General features: G+C 34.0%; 1 pseudogene across 1 annotated transcript; it reads left to right on the forward strand.

Annotated features, from left to right (window-relative positions):
• Window positions 1-18556: 18556 nt before the first annotated feature.
• LOC100598185 lies at window positions 18557-19052 on the forward strand (annotated as a pseudogene). Its single transcript, XR_004027256.1, has one exon. The product of XR_004027256.1 is annotated as a 40S ribosomal protein S17 pseudogene (transcript).
• Window positions 19053-20317: the final 1265 nt, after the last annotated feature.

Here is a 20317-nt window from a genome sequence, read left to right on the forward strand (position 1 = left end):
CTGTCAGTCCTATCTACAGGAAACTGAATTGAAGGGGGAAGAAACAATTATAAAAAATGAGACTTGCAGTGAATTTATAATAAAAATTGTGGTGCTACTTGTTTCTAAGAAACGTTAAGTGTAATAACGGAGGCATTCCAGAAAGAGCAAGGTGTTTTCTTCAAGAACAATATAGATGCTAGTTATGGGCAATGTAATGATTAAAGGGGCCTGTTTAATGTCAATATTTCATTTGAAATGCAGTGAATAATGAGCTAATTGCCCCAGTGAGTGGAATTGCTGTTTAATTCTCTCACAGGAGGAAGAAAAGCAGTGGATATAAATCAAGTAAGAAAACAATCGTAGCTCAGAAACGCTAAGTATAAGTTTCCTCCAGAGGCCCCTCTTTCTTACCTGAGAACCTAAGTCTATCGGTGTTGAGTTCACCATGGGAACGCCTTCGTAAAGTGTAATGAATACTCACTAATAGTTCGTATGGGGACGCTCATCTGCTTAGGATTTAAGAAAACAATGGAGGTAATCACTAGGAATTCATAGGAGATTGTTTTCTCAATTCATTACCTGTCATTTTCTTCATAATTACAAAATCATCTCTGCAATGTAGTTTAGTTACGTGGATTTCTGATGATCAGATAAAACACTGAAAACTTGAATGTAGAGGCCTGAAAACCCAGAGGAAATTTGATTTTTTTCCTTTTCTGTTTTTTTCTTTTAAATAGATACTTGCATCATAAGAAAAAAGCCTGAACTGGAGGTTATTTCGCTATTTCAAAATCAAAATAATAAAGAAACCCTTATTATAAGATTACTTATTGTTTTAATAACTATAATAGCTTACATTTATTGATTACTTGCTACACGTCTATACTCTTCTGAGACTTTTAAGCCTCACAACAGCCTCATAGAATAGGTGATGTTTTTATCCTCTTATACAGGTAAGTAAACTAGGATACAAATAAATTATCTTCCAAACCAGTTTATGAGTGGCAAATACTGAATTTAAATTCTTTAATGACTATACTTGTTCTCTAGTCTACTGAAAGATCATTAAATATTAATAATAAAATAATGTTTTAATATGGAAATAGACTGCTTCAGTTTGTTGTGTTAAATAACATATCAAAACTTTTAAGATTAAGATTAGCGTCACATTAAAAATTACTTTTCATTTGGATAATAATAAGCTGTGTTTAGTTAAAATATAGAGAAATCAACCATCTAAACTCACAATCAGTAGTGCCAGTCCCTGTTTATATATAAACACAGTAAAAAAAATGTGGTGTGCTTCTTAGTATTATTCTTATATGTTAGTTAATATATTAATATTACAATGAGAATTACTTGAATTATGAGAGTACATCTACTTAAAACTATCTAGAGAGGCAAACATCACATAGAAACTCTACAATTATTTTTAAGTCTGTTCCTCTTTCAATTTACCATGCATAAACCATAAGCCAAGGACTTTGCTTCAATTAATTTTTTAAGTGACGATGAAATCAAATTGGGTTACCTCTTGTAGTAGTTTTAAAGTATACCCAAAAATTCTTTGGTACCCTTCCTTTTAAAATGTGGACACAAAGTCCAGCTTGAATGTAGGCTGGACTTTGTGTCTCTAAGTAAGTACGATGTGGCAGAAATGATACCGTGTGATTGTCAAGAGTAGAATATAAATGGCATTGATGCTGCTGTTCCTTCTTCTCATTCATGATTGCTCACAGTGGGGGCCTGTTACCAAGTAACGAAGACACTCAAACAACCCTGAGGAAGACCCATATGGGACTAAACTGTTGGTAGGTTGAGGGTCTTATCAACGGCCAGCACAAACCTGCCAGCCATGTCAGTGAGCCACCTTGGAAGCAGATCCTCAGCCTTCATCATGTTTGTTATCCCAGCTAACAATTCAATTTAACTGCAACTTTAAGAGAGACACTGAGACAGAACTTCCCAGTTAAGCTGCTCCTGATTCTCTAAGCTACAGGAACTATGAGCTACTATGTGCTTACTGTGTTTTCAGCCTCTATGTTTATGAATATTTCTTTTATGCAGCTATTAATAATTAGTACATTTCTGCTCTCAGCTATATAACAGTTTTCTAAAATTTTATCAGCAGGTATTCTGACACATATTGTTTTAATTTTTTTAACTTTTATTTTAAGTTCGGGATACAAGTGCAGGTTTATTACATAGGTTATGTGTGTCATGGGTGCTTGTTATACAGATTATTTCATCACCCAGGTATTAAGCCTAGTACCCATTAGTTATTTTTCCTGATCCTCTTCTGCCTCCCGCTCTTGATCCTCCACACTCAAGTAGATCCTAGTGTCTGTTGTTCCCTTCTTTGTGTTCATAAGTTGTCATCATTTAACTCCCACTTACAAGTGAGAACATGTAGTATTTGGCTTTCTGTTCCTGTGTTAGTTTGCTAAGAAGAATGACCTTCAGCTCCATCCATGTCCCTGCAAAGGACATGATCTTGTTGATTTTTATGGCTGCATAGTATTCCACCGTGTGTATATACCACATTTTCTTTATCCAGTCTATCACTAATGGGCATTTAGGTTGATTTCATGTCTTTGCTATTGTGAACAGTGCTGCAGTGAACATTTGTGTGCATGTGTCTTTATAATAGAATGACTTATATTCCTTTGAATATATACCCAGTAATGGAATTGCTGGATTAAATGGTATTTCTAAATTATTATTTATGCCAACTGATTTTAAGTATTGTATAATGACTACTGGTCATATAATTTTGAATTGTCCAAGTACTTAGCATATAGGTTTTATAATTCCCATATTTGCAACATGTCTTGGTTTTATTCATTATTTATGCTTCATTTAAAAGTATTCATTTGCTATGCAGAAATTTTAAATTTGATGCTGCCTCAATTGTTTATTTTTCCTTTTGTTGTTTGTGCTTTTGATGTCATATCTAAAAAATCATAGCAAAGACCAATGTCAAAGATATTTTCTCCTGTGTTACAGGAATTTTATAGTTTCAGGTCTTACTGTTTTGAGTTCATTTTTGTGTGTTGTATAAGAGTTTAATTTCACTATTGTGTAAGATAAGAGTTTAATTTCATTTTATTCTCTTTCATTGGCCTGTGTGGATGGTTTATGTCAAAACCATACTGCTGTTATTACTATAGCTTTGTAATATAATTTGAAATTAAGAAGTATAATGCCTCCAACTTTGTTCTTCTTTCTCAAGATTGTTTTATCTATTTGGGATCTTTTGGGATTCCATATAAATTTTAAAATTCTGTTTTCTTTATTTCTGTGAAAAATGCAGTTGGAATTTTAACAGGGATTGCATTGAATCTGTATATCACTTTGGGTAATATGGACATTCTGACAATGTTAACTCTCCGAATTCATGACCACAACATATCTTTCCATTTATTTGTGTCTTCTTCAATTTCTTTCATCAAAGTTTCCTATTTTTCAGTGAACAGATTTTTCACCTCCTTGGTTAAATTTATTCCAATGTATCTTATTATATTTGATGTTATTGTAAATGATTATTTTCTTAATTTTTTGGATAGCTTCTTATTGTATAGAAACACAACTGATTTTTGTATGTTGCTTTTGTATCCTGCAACTTTACTGAATTCATTTATTAGTTTTAACAATTTTTATGGACTATATAGGGTTTCCTATATATAATGTTATGTTGTCTGCAAATGGAGTCAATTTACTTTATCGTCTCTAATTTGAATATTTATTTTTCTTGCCTAATTGCTTTGATTAGGACTTTCAGTACTACGTTGAAGAGAAGTGGTGAGAATGTACACCCCTGTCTTGTTCCTGATCTCAGAGGGAAGGCTTTTAGCTTTTCACTATTGACTATAATATTGGCTGTGGGCTTGTCAAACATGACCTTTCCCATACTGAGGTACGTGCATTCCATACCTAATTTGTTGAGAATTTTTACCTTGAAAAGTTGTTAAATTTTGTCAGGTACATTTTCTGCATCTTTTGGGATGATTATATGATTCTTATCCTTTATTTTGTTAATGTGGTATGTCACATTTATCGATTTGCATACACTGTAACATCCTTGCATCATAGGGATGAGAAAATATTTGCAAACCATGTATCTAATAAGACGTTAATATCCAAAAAATATAAGGAACTCATAGAACTTAATAGCAAAAAACCCAAATAACCCAATTAAAACCTGAGCAAAGGACCTGAATAGACATTTTTCCACAGAAAAAAATACAAATGGCCTAAGTTATATGAAAAGGTGCTCAACATCACTAATCACCAGGAAATGAAAATCAAAATCACAATGAAGTATCTTTTATAATGGCTAATATAAAAAGTCAAAGATTACAAATGTAAAAAATGCAGAGAAGAGGGAGCCCTTGTACACTGTTGGTGGAAATGTAAATTAGTACAGCCATTAAGAAAAAAAAAAACACGATGGAGGATCCTTAAAAAGTTAAAAATAGGCCGGGTGTGGTGGCTCATTCCTGTAATCCCAGGACTTTGGGAGGCTGAGGTGGGCAGATCACAAGGTCAGGAGATTGAGACCATCCTGGCTAACAGAGTGAAACCCAATCTCTACTAAAAATACAAAGAAAAAAAACATTAGCCAGGTGTGGTGGTGGGTGCCTGTAGTCCCAGCTACTTGGGAAGCTGAGGCAGGAGAATGGCGTGAACCTGGGAGGTGGAGCTTGCAGTGAGCCATTGCACTCCAGCCTGGGCAACACAGGCAAGACTCCGTCAAAAAAAAAAAAACAGAGTAAAAAAATGGGACTGTCATATGAGCCATCAATCCTTCTGTTGGATATGTATGCCCAAAGGAAATGAAACAAGTATGTCAGAGAGGTGTCTTCACCCCATATCCATTGCAGGATTATTCACTCTAGTCAAGATATGGAAACAATCTAAATAACTATAGACAGATGGAAGTCTAAAGAAATGTAAGACATACACAAACACACACAGTGGAACATTATTGAACCCTAGAAAAGAAGAAAATTCTGTCATTTGGTGCAACATGGATGAACCTGGAGAACATTATGTTGAGTGTAATAAGCCAGGCCCAGAAAGACAAATACTGCATGATCTCATATGAAGCTCATAAAGAAAGTAAGAAGTATAGATGGAAAACACTTGTGGTGGGAGAAATGGAGAGATGTCCAAAGCATACAAAATTTTAAAAGGTAACTATGTAGGTGATGGGAATATTAATTAGCTTGATTTTTCTTTTTCATTTTTTTTTTTCTTGAGATAGAGTCTCCCTCTGTCACCCAAGCTGGAGAGCAGTGGCATGATCTTGGCTCACTGCAATCTCTGCCTCCTGGGTTCAAGTGATTCTTGTTCCTCAGCCTCCCAAGTAGCTGAAATTACAGGTGTGCACCACCACTCCTGGCTAATTTTTTTTTTTTTGGAGAGGTGGAGTTTTGTTATCTTTTGTTATGTTGGCCAAGTTGGTCTCTAACTTCTCACCTCAGGTGATCCACCCATCTTGGCCTCCGAAACTGCTGAGATTAGAGGCATGAGCCACCATGCCCCGCCACTTAGCTTGATTGTGGTATCTATTTCACAATGTGTTTGTATATTAAATCACACTGTACACCTTCAATATATACAATGTTCTTTTATCCATCACTCCTTAATAAAGAAGGAAAAAATTGATATCATTAAGTAAACGAGTTTAATTAAAAGGTGGTAAATAATTCCTGCTTTAAAATACAAATAAAATATACCTAAAAATCACCCTCATTTATTTTATATTTTGTTTTCCACAATGCTATGGACTTTTAAGATTGTTCTTTAGAAAACTAGAAGCCTTGAGTTTCACACAAATCAGTTTGGTGTGAATGGCTATAACCAGCACTGACACAAATTTCCATTATATTCTTTGGTCAAAGCAGTAGGTAGCCCACTAAAATTAGAGAAGATACAGATTGCATCTAGCTTTGGGTAAATTGGAAGGTAACACCGTAAAAAAGCATGTGGCTTGGGAACTATTATATCTGTCTTTACTAAAACAATTTGCCAAATTATACTCATAGAACTTTGAACAATGTAAGAACCATAATGTGTAAATTAAGAAGAATAAGAGATATCATCCCAATATTATCTATTTTTAAATGAAACAGTAATGTGTTTCATGCCAACTTTCCCTGAAATATTTAAGTTGTTATATAAGCTTTGATAGTAAGGAGTTATTTGCATATTTTATTATGTAAGTAATTTAACATGTATAATAAGAAATAAAATGATACTAGGTAATTATTAACATTTAATTTTGAAATAAATACTATACATATTAAATTGAATACGTAAACATTTATAATTAATCTTAATAATTTGGAATGTTTCATAGAAATGATTGAGGATAGCCAGGGATCTGATATTGCAGATTATTCTCATGTGAAACAATGCTATGCTTAAGTTACATTTAAAAAGAAAGCAAAATTTTAATTTTCAGCTACAAATAAAGTGTAACAGACAGACCCTCTCTGACCTCCTTATTAAAACACAAAATAATTAATAACAGACCAGAAACAAAAAAATATGTAAATTATGTGTCTCATAATATTATTAAAACTGTGTCACCAAATAGATAATTTCTCTGGCTGAATTATTAGCTTGTTAGTTTAAAAGGCATAGTTTCTATGTTCCAGCTTCACTTTCAATTCGTGCTAATTAACCTCCTAAATAATTTGAGGCTACTTTCATCATACTTTAAATGGTAAAAATAATTCTTAGCAAGTACATGTAAAGCCTTATGCACATGCATATATTTTCACAGACAACAATAAAATAGTATGATTATCTTTAGAAGAAAGATTTCCATACTATGAGTTTTATTTTTTTAAATCTGTACTCAGTATTTTCTCAGAGAGTTGAACATAAACCCTTCTGTGGGGATACACTATAACCTCATAAACCCTGGTTGTTTTGTAGAAGCATCATGTACTAACACATCTCTGGTAGATCTGAGTGAATAATTTTTACTTATAATAATTAGTAAAGTGCATGCATGTGCATATATGTATGTATGAGATGTCTGCATGCACATGTGTGTGTTTGTGTTCTGTGTGGGTTTTAATTCCATGCTGCCCATTTCACTGTATTTAGGCCAGTTTAATAAACTAATGGGCTAGGTACCTAATTTCAGATTTCTTAGGAAAAGGACAATCAAGAGTCAAGACTCATCATTATTGTTACTCGTTATTTTTATCATTAAAATTTGTATCTCTGTGGCTACTTTTTAAGATGAAAGTTTGATTAGCAGTTAGCCATGTTAATTTTTAAATAGCAGAGTAATGTTATTAATTACTGCTATGGCCTGAATGTTTGTATCCTCACTAAATTCATATTTTGAAGCCTAAATCTCCAATATAATGATGTTTGGAGGTGGATTTGAGAGGTCCATGAGGACACTGGATGGAGCCCTTCTGAATTATTATTTTTTAGTAATCTGAACTGACTAAGACAAGTACTTAGTAATTTAGTGTTTAGAATAAAAGACTCTCAAAATAAAGAAGTTAATATGACATATTACTAGCATGGACAACAATTCAGAATAAATATATGGAAACTAGACAGTGAGACAAGTGACTGAAGAAAAAGCCTAATTAAAAGCTCTTGGGATTAATTTCTTGAGAAATTACCATAATGTAGAAAACTGCTAGATGTTCATTTGAAAACTGATGAAAATATTCTAATTGAAATAAACAAATATTGCTTGACGATTTAAAAATTTTAAATAGCTAAATTACAATCACAAAATTTGAAATAAAGATTGGTTAAATCTTTCAAAATTTCTCCATCCCCCATAGAGTTTCTGAAAGTCAGTTTATCAATTCACATATTTTTCTTCACCATTTCATCTTTATAATGTCAATTTCTACATTTTCACATTTTCCCTTTGATTTGGTTCCTTACTTTTAACCTTCCATTTTCAAGTGCGCTTCACTTTGAGAAGCACAACAGCATCAAACAACAACAGGGAGGAAGTTTCCCAGGCAGCAATGAAAAGCATCATGGTAATGAAAGGGATAATTGTGGCTCCCTGCCTTTGCTATAATTGAAAATTGAGTATAGAGCCTTTTTCATTTAACTTTATTGCTTGAGTTCAAACCACTGTATAGAAAAGAAAGCAACAGTAGAGTAATTTTTCTAATGTTACTTTCCTGTCCACACAATAATTTGAAACCTAGTATTAAAGTTAAACGGAAGAGGCAATTAAATTTATTCAATTACAGCTGTATGAAAGAAGTATAATTATCAGTTTCATTATTAGAAATGCATTGCTTGCCAAATATTTGCTTACTAACCTGGCTATTGATTTTCTTTATCAGATTGAAAACAGGTAAGCATTGGAGAGAATGGTCCAGTTATTTAACTTATACCAATTTCCAGAGAAAACTCTGTTATAATATGGTAATTACAGTAGCTGGAATAATGATTTTTGAGTGCTGAATGAGCATTGTGCCTTCTATGGATATTAGGTGAATTTTATCAAATGGCATCTTTCTGTTAAAGTGTCATTAAAAACACTAATAATGCTATTTCAGAGGATAAACATGATATAATCTAGTGAAATGAACACCATGGTATATGTCAGTAATCTTCATTTTAATACTCTCTTAAACTTACTGCACTCTTTGAAAATAAAACATCAAGGTTTGAATGTAAGTCAGATACCCTGGGTTTGAACCCCTTATAACTTCTTTTTAGTCCTATAATCTTGTGTAAACTCTTTAACCTGTTGGTGCATCATTACTAAAGTATGTACAAAATTGTTTTTAAAATATATTTAAAATTATAGACTATTGCTTTTGTTAAACATTAAAAAATGAGACTGGCTATATTTCACACTTGAAACAACTAAAAATATACAAAATGAATTAAATCAATTATTCCATGCAATGGATATGAAAAGGCAGTACTCTTAGGCAGCAAAAGTCTTAAACAGCAAAAGGCAGTAGTCCCTGAGAGATAGAAATAAAATAAAATGAGCACTATGATTATTCAAGCTTTCACCCTTGAGAGAATTTCTGGTCTTTGGGACAGGGAGAGGAGTCTTTGAGTAGCCCCATTGAATTGAGAAGATAAAGCTTAGTGTTTGAGAGGTTAAAGCTGCTAGGATTCAGAGTAGAACACGAAGAAAAGAGAGCTGCACAGAGAGATAGTGCTGGAATTCTGCATACAGTTTTGTATGAGTCTTCAGAAAAATACTGATCAGCAGTGCTCTTCCTGACCAGGAGTATGCTCCCTTCCTGTAAAGGACATAGACTAGTTCTTGTTACCACCCACCACAGTGGAAATTCTCACAATTTATGGGGCATCCAAAATTTTTTTCCTCAATAGTGAGATAAAATTATCCTCCACTAAACACTACTCTTGCCCCACCTAACGAAGCTTAAAACCGAGAAGTGAGACTGGGTGCAGTGGCTCAAGCCTGTAATCCCAGCACTTTGGGAGGCCCAGGCGGACGGATCAGCTGAGGTCGGGAGGTCAAGACCAGCCTGACAAACATGGAGAAACCCCACCTCTACTAAAAATACAAATTAGCCAGGCGTGGTGGTGCATGCCTGTAGTCCCAGCTAGTCTGGAGGCCGAGGCAGCAGAAGGGCTTGAACCCAGGAGGTGGAGGTTGCGGTGAGCTGAGATTGCACCATTGCATTCCAGCCTGGGCAATAAGAGCGAAACTCCATCTCAAAAAAATAACCAAGAAGTGAAATAATCAAATTGCATTTAAGTCACATAGCTGTATTCCAGGCCAAAAAAACTCAAGTATGGCTAGGTGTAGTGGCTCACGCCTGTAATTCCAGCACTTTGGTAGGCTGAGGTGGGAGGATTGCTTAAGCTCAGGAGTTCAAAACCATCCTGGGTAACATAGCAAAACCACTTCTTTACAAAAAATACAAAAATTAGCTGGGTATCGTGGCGTGTGCCTGTAATCCCAGGTACTCAGCAGGCTGAGGTGAGATGATCGCTTGAGCCCAGGAGGTTGAGGCTGCAGTGAGTCGAGATCATGCCATTGCACTTCAGCCTGGGTGACAGAGTGAGACCTTGTCTCAAAAAACAAATAAATAAATAAATAATATATAAAACAAAACAAAAAAAACCACTCAAGTGTATTTATAACAATGCAAAATATTCAGCACCCAACAAGATAGATTGCAAAGTCTGGCAGAAAGTAAAAGAAGAAAAAAATCATAACCTGCAATAAAGATACAAAGTGACAACCCAAAATGAGTCCAGAAATAAAATAAATGATGAATTAGTTAATAAGGACATTAAAAAAATTATAAAACTATGTTATATATGTTCAAGAAGCTAGAAGAAAAGAATTGATGATGTTAAGTAGTGACATGGAACATGTAAAATAAACCAAAGTAATTTCTAGAAGTGCAAAGTATGAGATGAAAAAATACACAGGATGGGATTAACAGTAGATTAGATATTACATAAGAAAAGAGTAGTGAATTTAAAGAAGTAACAATAAAAACAACCCAAAATTAAACACAGAAAGAAAACTACTTTAAAAAAAGAACAAAACATAAATTATTTGGACAATGCCATGTGGCCTGATATATTTAATTAGAGTCCCTGAAGAAGGGGGGAACAAAAAGCTTTTTTTTTAAAAAAAAAAGTCTAAAAATCACACAAATTTGTTGAAACTATAAACACATATAAAAAAGTTATTAAGCACAAACACAAGGAACATAGAAGAAATATACATGACCACACTGCTTACAACCAGTAAAAAGAGAGGAAAGCGTAAAAGCAAACAAAGGAAAAAACATGACATACAGAGAAAAAAAGATAAAAATAACAACAAATCTTCATGAAACAATGCAACCAGAAGACAGTTGTAAAATTTGAAAACATTTCAAATCACTGGCTGTTCTCACTTTTGACACCAATTTCAAGTGTGGGAGTCCCCAAGATGACCCTCAATTTTGATAATTTACATAGTGGACTCAAAACTCACAGAGAGCTCTTGTACTTAACATAGTCATGGTTTATTACAGCAACAGCAACAACAACAACAACAACAAAAAGATGAAAATAAAAGAAGAGATGCATGGGGAAGTGTCCAGGAAAGTTCCACACGTGGAATTGTCCTCTCCCAGAGAATTTGCATACAATGCTACCTTTCCTGTCAATGCTGTGTTACGATAAACATGAAGAGTATTGCTAACCAGCAAAGCTCCCCAGCTTGTTGGTGTCTAAAGACTTTATTGGAACTTGATCATGGGGACATGGTTAACTGCTCACATGGATTGCTTCAATTTGCAGCCCCTCCAGAGATCAAACTGATACTGCATGAACTATAGCTCCCACCATAAATTACATTGTCAGAATAATGGGCATTGCCCAACGCTCCCAGCTAAACAAAGACAGTTTTCAGCAGGGTGTTCCAAAGGTTTAGATGCTACTTTTCATGAGTGGAGGTCAAAAACTAGATTTCTTCTTGGGCAAGAAAAAGTTCTTTGGTATACAACAATGATCGAGATTTCTAAAATACATTAATCCAGAATTCTATATCAATGAAAATATCTTTCAAACGCAAAACTGGAACTTTTTCAGACACACAAAAAGAAATAAATTTAACAATTCTAGTCTCAAGAATAAGAAATGTTCAGTGCAATTCTACAAGCAGAGAGAAAATTATGCAGGATGAAAGTCTGTATCTACAAAAGTAGTGAAGAGCACCAGAGCTGGTAGCTATAGGAGTGATACATTTTTTTTCTTATTATTTAAATCCCTATGAAAGATCATGATTTTTTAAAGTAAAATAATAACAATGTAATATGGGGTTTATAACACATGTATAAAAGTGCACAACAACCATAGCACAAAGGCTGAGAGAAGAGGAATGAAAGTATACTATTGTTCCCCCAACGAAGCTTAAAAACACAAAGTCAAAGGATCAAACCTTATATACATAAAATTCTCACATTTTACATGAATTACTATAATATCACTTGATGGGAGACTTTAAAAAGTTTGAAATGTGGAGCATAAATCCTAATGCAGTTACTAAAACAACACCATGAAGAGTTACAGCAGATAAGCTAAGAAAAATAAAATACCTAGTCTAAAACAAATAATAAATTTATATAAAAATAGTAACTTTCTCAAAATATTTTTTAGGATTAAACAAAATGATGCATTTGAAGTACTCAGCCAGGTCCCTCTTACTACATTGTAAATGCTCAATTTGTTATTTTTAGTTACTCATTTTAAGTAAACTCTATCACTTCTAACCTTCAGCTCACTCTTCTGAGAAAAGGAAGCAGTCCTAGTGTATACCTCCAAGGTCAATCATAATTGAAGTATTTTACTGTTGTTGCTATGTTGCATTTTTTTTTTTTTTTTTGAGGGAGGGAGGTGGACAGAGTCTTGCTCTGTCACCTAGGCTGGAGTGTAGTGGTTTGATGTCAGCTCACTGCAACCTCCACCTCCTGGGTTCAAGCAATTCCCACACCTCAGCCTCCAAATAGCTGGGACTACAGGTGCGTGTCACCACACCTGGCTAATTTTTGTATTTTTAGTAGAGACGAGGTTTCACCATGTTGGCCAGGCTTTTCTCAAACTCCTGGCCTCAGGTGATCCACCCCTTGGCCTCCCAAAGTGCTAAATGCCTTTTAACAACATCAGGATTCATTTCACCCTATATACATTTATATTTATATCACATAGCAAACTTCTTAATTTTACTCCAGTTAATTTAGACATATAAATACTTTGTTAGAGGCTATTTGGTAGATCTCAGAAGAACTGGGAAGATAAAGCTCATGTTCAAAAAACTGGCCCAAATTTAGAAGTTTTAGGTGGCAGGGAACACAGACAAAGTCACATAACAAAAACATTCGGTGGAAGCCCCTGCCTCTGCAGATGCTAATGTCATTTTGACCATCACTGACTCCCATTGCTGAATACAGCTTATGCTGCTATTGTATTTCCACTAGAAGGACTAGTTCTCAAACCTGCTTCTTTAAATTGCTTGTTCCAGTTTAAAAATCCTGAGTAGGATCAGCAGATTGAGTCTGTCATTTGTCTGTAGCTCTCTGGAATTTGTGCTGGCACGTGAATGTGGGTGTGTGGTTAGAACAAACAAGTAGACTTCCTAGCTGTTGTATTAGATGATAGCTTTTATGTTTCATCAGTCCTCAATTTATGGAGAATCGCGGCAAAATTCAGAAAGTTTACAAGTTTTGGAGCCCATAGTAAAATCTATTACAAGATTCAGTTCATTTTAATCTGTTTCCATCCCCAAATCTAATATATTCCTTTTCCTGTGATACTTCTGAAATAAAAATAAAATTTATTGTCCATAACATATTGCCACACTCAACCCAACATGTGCTTACTCCCCTTACCCAAAGTAAAAATACCCAAAGTATCATCAAAGAACCCAATAGCATGTCCAAGTCCATGCCCCAGATTTCTTGGTGACATACTTTTCTATTTCTGTTTAAAGAAGAAAAGAAAAGAAATTACCTCAAGTATGTAATATATACATGAAACTAAAGAGAAGATGATCTATGAGTGTCAAAAAGTCCTCATTTCTGCAGTCGATTACAAAGCTATAGCCTTGCTTTAAGGTGCTGAACCTCTCACCCCTTTCTACATTCTCTGTTTTCAAGTAACACCCAGGTGGCCCAAGTTTTTCAGGTAATGCAGTGACTCAAACTTTCATTGGTGAGATAACTGATATCTTTTTGTTAGGGTCTCTGTATAAAAGAGAATTATTTCCATGAAATAATTTATTTTGCTATTTTGTGACTACATGCCATGGAATGACTATACCTTTTAATACTGAAGGGAATTTTACTGCTTTTAGCACCAATTAAGCCAAATAATCAAGCTTTCTCCCCCATATTCCTGAAGTTTTGTCGTCTACAGACCCACTACATACATCTTTCTATTCATGTTGTAAAAATTAGAAAGAGCTTTTCATTAACTTAAGTAGATTGTTTCTTAAGTATTATAGCTTCCTAAAGTTTTCTCTTAATCAGCGTTTCTAATGCAACTCTTTCATTTTAACTTTCATAATTTTACCCCTTTATATGTATTCAGTTCTTCTTATTATAAGTTGTCTATTCCACTGAATTACTACTTAGTTTGTGAAAATAAGATAAATGTCTAATTTTTTGTATCTATATCTCAGATAGTTCCTGGTGTATGATTATGCGGGTAAAAATGTTTGGCAGTTGTTGCAGCATTTATTCAAAGCTGGGTCTGCTGAGAATGAATAAATATCAGGATGTAAATGGACTAAATAGAAATGTCCATGTAATAAAGGAAAACAAAATGGACATTTTACAGAATCAATAAATACTAATAGAAAATGTGAAATAACAATGGTAAAACACCCAATTAATTATTTATATGGGTGTGTTTATGAGATACCACTCAGAAGGAATTACAGGTTTTTAAGAACATAAAAATAACCACCTAGGCAAATAGTTGCCAGATTAAGCACTCAAAAACTATTGGTCTTCTGAGACTAGAGTATTTTGTGGGGCAATTGAGACTTTTTCTGGATTTTGGTAATACTAGTAATAATTATTTATTTTTCTTTCCCTTTTTTCCTTTTCTTTCCCTTCCATTTTCTTTATTTCCTATTTGCATATACCCCTCTATTTTTTTATTTTCAAACTTACCGTGAGAGTTCATAGTTTCTCCATGGTTGCTTAAAGGCTAGATCTAAATTTAAATAGTAAATATTCCTTAAAGAATCTAGAACTGCCATCAGGTTCTTTAGAGGACTGGGTATTTCCAGGAATGACATTTTTGGTGTAAAATAAATAAATAAATAAACATATAAATAGTGCTTAATCACCTAGAAAGATATATTTAATATTTGAAGGGATTATCTTTAATGCATGTTGTGCAATTGAAACTGACATTATTATTAAAGCATCCTATTTTGGACTTTTTTTAGTTTGTAATGTAAATAACAATCACAAATATTATTATAAAACTCTGGAAAGCATACAAGAAAGTTATCTTTACTGCTGTTTTACAGATAAATGTATTTAGTGACAAGGAATTAAAAATTTGTACCTAGAATCAAGCAAATGTTAAGTGGCTAGAGGAATATTTGGTAGAAGTTTTTCTCAAGCCAGATTCAGGCTCTGCCTCCATAGTACTAAACAGATTCAGGGGCACATGGCCATTTGTTGAAGTGCTGGTGAAAATGACAGGCAGTTTAAGAATAGCTGTAGGAAAAGAGAATAGCTCAGAGAAAATACTCCTGAAGTTTTGCCTGTTGGCTTTTCTATGGAAGAGTAGAAGTTTCTTTTTTCTCTCTCTCCAGTGGAATACCCCCAGTAGAAAAAAATAAAAATCGTTGTGTATTGAATACATAATAAGCCAATGCTGTCTTTAATACTTTTCAGGAAGGGAAATATAAAACAAGACAAAATATTTGAATACTAAAACAAAAATAGAAAAAAAGTAGAAAATGTGTTAGCCTTCTTTCATGTGGCTTTAGTCTGTCTTCTTTTATGTATAGATAGTCTACATCATTTTGGTTATTGTGGTTGTAATTTCTCTTTCTGTATTTTTGTTCTAGCTAATTCTAGTTGTTATTTTTAGACGGCAATAAGCTTTAATAAGCTATTTGATCATTCTTGCTTTTCATGTCTATAGAAGATTTGTTTTATTTATAGTTACAATGTTTTGAATCAAGTTTTGCCTGGAAAATCTTTTAAGGCTAATGAGCCATAATATTTATGTTGGGCTATTATATATAGATGAAACAATTCTTTGGTCCTACATTCAGTACTCAAAGTTCTTTCCTTCAATTATTTATAAATGTTAATTCATCATTTTACTATATCTGGATATGCTATTAGGAAGTTTGCCATAAATCTGATTTTTGTTCTTTTAAAAGTGATTTCCTATTTCTTTGTTTTTCTTTGACATAAATTTTATCATGTTTTCTATATTCTGACTAACGTGAATTTGAAAACTGTTATCTTTAATTCTTGAAAGTGTGTATTCATTAATACGTAAAATGTTGTATCTCCTTTTTAAAAATCATCTTCCCTGTCTGGGCATATGTATATCCCTCCTCAGTATTTTTATCCTATATTTAATATCATTTCATCGTTTTCTACTACTTTTTGGTGGAATCGTTCTTCAGTCTGATTTTTTAGCTACTCATTTATTTTTCAGTGTATTAATCCTAAAAATTTTTATTTATCTATATCTTTATCCACTAATACAGAAAGATAATCTCCAATACTATAAAATTTAAACAGAACAGTTCTACTTAGATTTTTTTCTATTTCCCAATCTTATTTCATTTTGATAAAATCTTCTTTTTTAACTTAAATGTATTGATTTTTTTGTTTTAAATTATCATCTATTAGTTACAGTATTTCAACTTCAGATGGACTTCACTGTACAGTTTGTTATTTTTCTTCAGGCATTTTATTTTGTGGTGTCTAGTATTCTGGTGTGAGCTCATATTGCCCTTGGGGAAATTGGCTATTCTGTACAAGTGATATAGGACATATTTTGAAGCCTGAATTCTGATCTGTGTCTGCCCTAGTGAATTTAAAGACATAGAAAGCAGAGAGGCATAGGCATCACTCCTACAAGACAGACATTTGGTTGCCACTCTACAAAGTAACTCTTCAGGTTAGATTTCACCTTCGGCATTTAGAAGCAGCAGTTTCATTTCCAATCTACCAACCCTTAGAGATTAGAGTGAGAGTAATAGCAATAATTCCTGAAGGCAGCTAGACATTCCACACATATTTTCATCAACTCTTCCCCCACAAAAGGGATGCCTGACATGACACTGACTGGGCTTGCAATTTGGGCTTTAAGATCATGATTTGTTTTTCTCTTTTTCCTCATAACGTTGCTTAAATGTTGCATCCCTACATAGAGAAGGATTTACTGGAGTTACTACCATCCCTGCATCCCATAAACTTCCCTCCTGAAATTTTTTCTCTATTATTCAAAATGGGGTAGCTCAGTGGCATATATTGGAACCCTTGATTCACTTTGCATAGCCAATGTTTGTGATGCTTTGTACTTAATAGAACACTATCAAACTAGGGTTCTTCCATGACCATTACAAAACTAGCAAAGGCTTTGACATAGAAACTTCTCAATTATATTCCTATCTGCAAGTAATATGCAGTCCTTCTTAGAAGAGAGGAAGCACTACAATTTGCAGGCCCAGCCCTACATTTTGCAGAGTTAATGGCAGGAGTAAAAATGGAGGCACGGAGACATATCTAAAGATTTAACATTTATAAACAAAGCTAACAGAGGCTGTTAAATGAGATACCTTCTATCCCTTTCCTTGAATATTTACATATAAATGTGTAAAGCTATTTTTAAATAGCTTTAATAGCTAAATGCTATTTTAAATAGCTGTAAAGTTAAAAATGTAAAATAAGGCTGAATTTAAAAAATTTTTTGCACATATGAGTGTTTTGCTGTTTTGCTAGTGATGTTTGAATGGATAATAAAATAAAAACATAATAAATTCATAAAATTGTATGCTTTTATTTTGTGCATATTATTTTTTCTTGCTTTTATGTCAGAAATTGTTTGGATACATTAAAGATCAAATACTTTATAATCAATGGAAAGTGATGATGCAAAAGTATAAAAATATAAATCTATTCAAAGAAGACAAATGTTTAATTATTTAAAAAGAAGAAAATTAGAATGTTGAAATCAAAATATTACAAATTATTAGACATCTCAAAGTGATTTTACTCCAAAAATTCAAAAGATTATGTTAGAATTAAAATCAAAATATAATTATAGTAGTTCCAACTTTCAAGGAAACAACATAAACTAAATTTTTACCTATTTTCAAAATTTTAAAGAAATCTTATTGAATATTTAAAAAATAAAATTATTAACAATACTGGTTCAACATCTCTCTGGCTGACAAGGTAAAGAGATTTGGCATAATGTTTCACCAATATTTTGTCTAGAAAAAACTATGAATACACATTTAAGATCATGAGTTATTGTTACGACTGTTTCTCGGCATCATGTGAAATTGTAAATGTCAAGTTAACTTGTTATTACCCTCTGGAATCATGAATAAAACACAAAGAGAAGGAGGAGGTGGGGAGAGGAAAAGGAAGAGTAAAAGATATTTACCACTACTAGAAGATGATTTTAAAGTTGTATAAGTGCATTAAATAATTTGTCTTTTTATGATGTAAGTTCTTTCACTCAATCCTTCCTACACTCTGAAACAGTGTGCATCATCTGAATTAAGAGTAACATAATTCAAAGAACTTCATAGGTTTTGGGAGAGTCACCCTGTATTAGTCTGTTCTCACACTGCTAATAAAGACATACCTGAGACTTGGTAATTTATAAAGCAAAAAGGTTTAATTGACTCCCAGTTCCACATGGCTGGGGAGGCCTCACAATCATGGTGGAAGGTGAAGGAGGAACAAAGTCATGTCTTACATAGCAGCAGGCAAGAGAGCATGTGCAGGGAAACTCCCCTTTATAAAACCATCAGATCTTGTGAGACTTATTCACTATCATGAAAGCAGCATGGTAGGTTTCCTCATTTACCAAGGACCCGCTAACATGGGCCGCGTTCGCACCAAAACCGTGAAGAAGGCGGCCCGGGTCATCATAGAAAAGTACTACAAGCGCCTGGGCAACGACTTCCACACGAACAAGTGCGTGTGCGAGGAGATCGCCATTATCCCCAGCAAAAAGCTCCGCAACAAGATAGCAGGCTATGTCACGCATCTGATGAAGCGGATTCAGAGAGGCCCAGTAAGAGGTATCTCCATCAAGCTGCAGGAGGAGGAGAGAGAAAGGAGAGACAATTATGTTCCTGAGGTCTCAGCCTTGGATCAGGAGATAATTGAAGTAGATCCTGACACTAAGGAAATGCTGAAGCTTTTGGACTTCGGCAGTCTGTCCAAACTTCAGGTCTCAGCCTACAGTTGGGATGAATTTCAAAACGCCTCGGGGACCTGTTTGAATTTTTTCTGTAGTGCTGTATTATTTTCAATAAATCTGGGACAACAGCAAAAAAAAAAAAAAAAAAAGAAAGCAGCATGGTAAAGACATGCCCCCATGATTCAATTACCTCCCACCAGATCCCGCACATGGCATGTGGGAATTATGGGAGCTACAACTGAAGATGATATTTGGGTGCGGACACAGCCAAACCATATCACACCCTTTCATTTGACAATACAGGGATAGAGCTAGGAAGAATTATTTCACTGAGGCCTAATCATTGTTACTGATGAGAGCAGCTGTTTAGAGTCACAAGTGTTTTCTGTACCAGATATAAGCTCTAGATTCCGAGTTAAACAAAAAGTTAACCACTTGTTTTTTTAATATATTTATTTTTACTTCTTTGTAATAGGTGGAGACTTCTGAGAAACCCAATCCTCTTGTCTAAGTCTAAAGACAATACTGAAAAACAATTTTTTTTTCAAATATCAGTTGCAACCTGAAACATTTATAACAATGCTCAGCACATACTAGCTGACTAATAGATCTTTTTGAATGAATGTTATTATTATCATCATGTGATTTTAGGTAAATGCCTAATAGATATACTAATTATTTCTCATTCTGATCTGAAATTTTGCTAATTAGTATTCATACAATTTTATGATGAGAGATAATTCTCTCTGGATCTCTCACATATTTGAATGTTTTACACACAGAAGCACTGACTGCCTTTTTTGTGACTATCTTTACAGAAATGTTCGTGCAGCAATCAGCCTTAAAAATAGTGTCTCCCTCTGAAGCAGAAAGCTAGTTTACTTATTTTCCAGTTTTAATAAAGATAGTATCTTCCTCTGGAGCAAAGGTAGACATGCTAACTTACATTATAAAATATTCAATTACACAGTATCAGTTTCCCTTGCCTGTAATACAACCTAATGCTTGTATAGCTATCATCTAGCCCTCTTCATCTTTTTCTGTGAGTGTTGGAGTTTAGGGAACCAGCACAAGAAAAATCTGATGCTCTGGTTACTGCTACTGCTGTGAGTAATAAATTTCTTTGACTCCGACTCTAGAGTCTCATTTTTACTGCCAGCATCCATGATCCTGTGACATAACTAGATAGCTGGAAAGTGGTGTAAGATCTCAGACCAGGTACAGCTTTCCTGGTAAACACAGGATCATGATACTGATAGAGGCATGGCTTTAGCAAGAGGAAAGGTAACATCATCCCATGCTCAGTAATGGAACTTGAGGGAAACCCATGAGAATCATTATAGAAAAAGCTGACAAAATTGTGTAGCCAACTGAGTATAAAGGGTCCTTCACTTATTTGCCAGTTACGAGTTTT

Source organism: Nomascus leucogenys, chromosome 20 (genome assembly GCF_006542625.1).
Source record: "Nomascus leucogenys isolate Asia chromosome 20, Asia_NLE_v1, whole genome shotgun sequence".
In the NCBI taxonomy this organism is placed as follows: Eukaryota; Metazoa; Chordata; class Mammalia; order Primates; family Hylobatidae; genus Nomascus; species Nomascus leucogenys.